Below are 5,039 nucleotides of genomic sequence, written 5' to 3'. Positions count from 1 at the left end.
GGAAATTAAACCGTGTAACCACTCCTGATGCCTACCCAATGCCCAGGCTAGACAACCTGATTGAAACCATAGGGGGTTGTCGGTTCATCTCATCATTGGACCTGGTAAAGGGATATTGGCAATTAAGAATTGATCCCAGGGATCAAGAAAAGACTGCCTTTTGCAGCCCTTTTGGTCTCTATGGGTTTCGAGTCCTGAGCTTTGGTCTTAGAAATGCACCAGCCACATTCCAAAGGCTGATGGACCAGACCTTGGCAGGGCTCAGTGACTTTACAGTGGCCTACATTGACGACATAGGGATCTTCAGTAATACCTGGGAAGATCACCTGATACACCTGGAGTTAGTGCTGCAGAGGTTAAGTGCAGCAGGGCTAACAGTAAAGGCCAGCAAGTGTCAGCTGGGTAGCCCAGAAATAAAATACTTGGGTCACATGGTAGGGGGAGGAGTGATAAAACCCCTGGAGGCCAAAATAGAAGCTGTTCGTGATTGGCCTAGACCCAACACCAAGAAAAAAGTCAAATCATTTCTTGGGTTGGTGGGCTACTACAGAAAGTTCATCCCGAGGTTTAGCGAGATTGCGGCTCCGCTGACCGATCTGACGAGGAAGAAGGCTGATGACCGCATCCCGTGGACCAGCGACTGTGAGGAGGCGTTCCAGAGGTTGAAGGAGGCGTTAATCAACTATCCAGTGCTGCGCGCTCCAGACTTCGACCGGGAGTTCATCATCTACACCGATGCGTCTAACAGCGGGGTAGGAGCAGTTCTGTGCCAGGAGGATGAGAATGGTGACCAGCATCCAGTGTCCTACCTGAGTAGGAAACTTCAAAAAGGTGAGAGACATTTGGCAACCGTGGAGAAGGAGTGTTTGGCCATAGTCTACGCGATCCGGAAGGCCAAGCCTTACATCTGGGGAAGACATTTTATTCTGTGTACTGACCATTCACCATTGCAATGGTTAAAGACAATGAAAACCCACAATAGCAAACTTATGAGGTGGGCTTTAAACCTACAGGACTATGACTTTGAAGTGAAGGTGGTCAGAGGGTCAGTGAACTGTGTTGCTGACGCCTTATCAAGAAGACCTGAAGATTGAAGACGGCGAAAGAACATGGACTATGTGTATATAATGATGACAAAAAGTAAAATGTACCTGTCTTTGAATTTGGTTTGTATGAATAAAGGTAAATTGATGTAATGTAGATGGTAAATGTTTAAATGCATAATTGCTATGGTTAACTTAGAGTGTAAGTGTAAGTAAGTATAATATGGTATGTATAAATGTTGTTGTGTATTTTATACAGGTTGTTTTTTGGTGAAAAGCACGTTAGCTTTCCCCCTACAAAACAACTTATAAAGAGGGGAGGTGTTACATACAGCGCTGATGTTACCTGTCTGTCATGGGTTTGGAGGGAAAGTTCCATCCTATGGGGAGTGGAAGGCGGGACATCAGGAGGAGGGGCTGTACTGTATAAATATGTGAAGCGTGTGTGGAGAGTTTAGGAGACACTGTGAGACACTGGGATGTGACGAAGCAGCAGCTGGGAAGAAGAAGCTGTTGTGGGAGTCTGTGTGTCAGACAGGGTACTACTGTGTGTCAGAGTACCAACCTGATAGGTTCAGGTGTCTGTTGGTTAGCCAGAACTGATAGGTTCAGGGTCTGTGCTTCAAGTTAAGGGTTCTGTGTGAACCAAACTGTATGCTTGTATGAGTGAGAATAAGCCACGTTACTTTATTTATTCACATGATTGTTTATTTTTCCCTGTGTGTATTTAAAATAAACCTTATTCTTTTTATTGTTTAAAAATCCATCCCTGGTCTGTGTGACTTCTTATAGGGAATGGTTGGTGGCAGCTTAGTGTAACTGTGTGGCAGATCCCCGTAGGTCTGGGTTTGTCACACAGACATTTTCAGGTCTACCTGAAAAAGTCCTTGATTGAACCCAAAACATTTGGTGTGTGCTCTAATTCTACCAATGCATTATTGAATCATTGGTGTGCAAATGCTCAGTTATGTGTGCATGGACTGTATCAAGATAGTCTCTGTTGTAGATGCTGTTCATGTGATGCCCATACTACAGAATACCTAATACAATCTTGAGACTTAAACTTAGTAATTGATTACTAGTCACTGATCTACAACAGCCATTCACAGATCCCCTTGGGAGCCCTGGCATATTTGAAGGAGGCCACAGACTGGAAATAATTCTTCACATACCACCTTATAATGCAACTTATACAATCCTGATTTGGCATATATTTCTTTCATGTTGTGTTTATTGTTGTGGCCAAAAAAAGGTTGAGAATGGCTGATCTACAAGGAGTCTGCATGTCTTTGCAACCATGGCTCCATTCCATATGAATATTGAGATAATATATTTTTTTCAAAGTACAGTAGACAGGTTCTGAGTGGCTAGCCTTTAGATGAAAAAACAAATATACAGAAACCATGCAAATCTCATGTTTACAGAAATGTGAGTCTCAACTGGTAGTATCTGCTGAGCATGAAATTCCTACTAAAATGATGAAAAGATGGACATGCCCAACAGCCTGTATAAAATCAATGGTCTGCTTTATGAGGGAATATAAGAACAAGAGGACATTAGAAAAGCATTTATTTTCTCTCTTATCATCCTGTTCCACACAGTAACCAAATGGATGATGCCTCCGGGGTGCCCCAAAGCAGGACATGGGCAATAGTCCTTTCCTACTGTTTTCTCCCAGTATAAGCACATATAATATTTGAAGTTCAAGGTAGAGAACATCCATTGTATTTAAAAGATCAGCAACATGTGGGTGCAGTTCTGAACCTATTTTCAGTGCTGGGTCTCAGACCTGAGAAAAAAATGGAATAACAGCAATAATATTATGTATGAACCCAAGGTCTTCCTTACACTGTCTCTGACTTTCATACACAGTAGTATTCCTGAAGGAAAAGCTTGGAAAGAGCAGAGGCCTTTGCTTCATATGTAAGAGTGCTTGAAATGTTGTTGGAGCTCCAGGAGTCACCAGAGTTCATCTGTTGCCCACCATCATTATCATTAACATCTCTACATTACCACCATCAACACCATCTATTCATTTACAACCTGCTTTTCCACTCATAGTGTCCGAGTATTCAAAAGCAACAACTGTTGCAAGTAACCATTACTTTTACAGATAAAAACATAATAAAATAACATGACAATATTGAATATACTGCAAATGAACTAATGCAATTCAGCAATGGTGCTAAACATGAGATGGATTATTCCCTAACTCAGATGTAAAGATAATATGTATTAGAATCTATGCCAAATAAGTCACAATTCCACACAAGGCAACATCAGGTTCTCAGCCATTAGTCTGTGCACTTTGTTAGGCACTCACTCCTCTTGCTGGTGGCAATTTTCATCCCAGCTCTCACATGGAAGGTGTCCCATCTCAGTCATACGCACCCCATTTCACATCTGAGAAAGCTGAAAGTTGCTGGTCCTCTGTCGAACCTCATATTCACTCTTGCAAGGCAATGAAAAATGCTTGACCATTTGTGTCCAGTGTCTCCACCTTTCTAGCCATCAGCTTTATAAAGGTAGTGAAAGGTGGAAAACACTGATTTCCCTTAGTGCCAGTCTCTCCATTGGCACTCATGAGCTAGTATTGTGTTGTGTAGCTATGCTGGCACAGAAGGAATGAAGTTACTACCAGTAGCAGATTGCTGTTAATTAAACAGTCCCTGTTTTGATTTTGTGTTGTGCATGATTCACAAACATGGAGACAACTCAAAATCAAATCATGAACTCTTTTATTTAGTGGCAAACTTCCGATAACATCATTTCTGCAGTGGCAACATATTGTGTTTCCCAGAAAATAAGATAGGGTCTTATATTAATTTTTGCTCCAAAAAATGCATTAGGGCTTATTTTCAGGGGATGTTTTATTTTACAGTCATGCCATCTTCTTCTGGATACTGTACAATGCTGCACAATGGTGGAGGGTGGGGTTTCACTTAACTAGGGCTTATTTTGGGGGTAGAGTTATATTACGAGCATCCTGAAAATCATACTAGTGCTTATTCTCAGGTTAGGTCTTATTTTCAGGGAAACAGGGTAGCTACACAACAGCATTTGGGCCATGGAATCCAATTGTGAATAAAAAGAATACATGGAATGTCTGATGGTATGAGGATGAAATAGTTCAGAGAAACTGCTTCTGAATCACAACTATGTTTTGGTACTACCAAGCTATATGAGATATATGGGATCAAGATATATCAACTGGCCAGTCCCCATACTTAGCAAAGGAGGAGCTCCTGGTTGCCACTCATGTGCTTGAAGCCTGTTTGGAGACTTTCAGGAAGGAACTGTAGCATATCATTTCTTACTCTGTGAAATCTCTTACCAGCTATTATGAGGCATACACTAACATTACTTTTTTGTGTGTGTCCTGTTATGACATTATTATCTGAATTTTTTTCTTGACTAAATTACTCACTTTACTGATATGTTGTTGTTTTAATATTATAAATATATATTTTAAAATTTCTTGATATTTTGATGTTTGAATTGTTTTTATGCCACACCAGTTTCTTCTCTCATAAATGTAGATTTGTTTAGAAATATAGTTAACAAAAATCCTCAAGGGGTCTATAGAAGGAAGCATACACATGATAGCACAGAGGGACTGAATCGGCAAGTTACATGAGCAGAACGAGTGAACAGAGCAACTAACTCACTAGAACTACAAATAAGCCAGTAAACCCTTCTTTAAAGACGCAACAAGGATTTGAAATTCTTGCTCAGATCAAAATCAAATAAGATCTAGTAATTTCAACAACGCCCGGCACCAATCTCATCTAGATGTAATTAGAAGTGATCTGGCTGTTCAAATGTTTGGGGAGAGAGAGAGAGAATGAATGATTTTAAATGGAGGGTGTTATGGACTGGAGGATAATATTTCCTTCCTCCTACATATACATTGTTTTGGGGGTGGAAAGCAGGGTGGTGGTGGTGGTGGTGGAGGAGATGGGAAGAGTCTGAATGTGGGGTAATTATTCATATGGA

The 5,039-nt window shown here is 40.9% G+C and overlaps 1 long non-coding RNA gene across 1 annotated transcript; it reads left to right on the top strand.

Annotated features, from left to right (window-relative positions):
• Window positions 1–472: 472 nt before the first annotated feature.
• On the top strand, window positions 473–1,807 carry LOC144587868 (uncharacterized). The gene is made up of 2 exons (XR_013543057.1): window positions 473–831; window positions 1,014–1,807. It is a non-coding gene; the product is annotated as an uncharacterized LOC144587868 (long non-coding RNA).
• Window positions 1,808–5,039: the final 3,232 nt, after the last annotated feature.

The sequence above is a fragment of the Pogona vitticeps genome, chromosome 1 (genome assembly GCF_051106095.1).
Source record: "Pogona vitticeps strain Pit_001003342236 chromosome 1, PviZW2.1, whole genome shotgun sequence".
In the NCBI taxonomy this organism is placed as follows: domain Eukaryota; kingdom Metazoa; phylum Chordata; class Lepidosauria; order Squamata; family Agamidae; genus Pogona; species Pogona vitticeps.
This window is presented reverse-complemented; position numbering and strand designations above follow the sequence as displayed.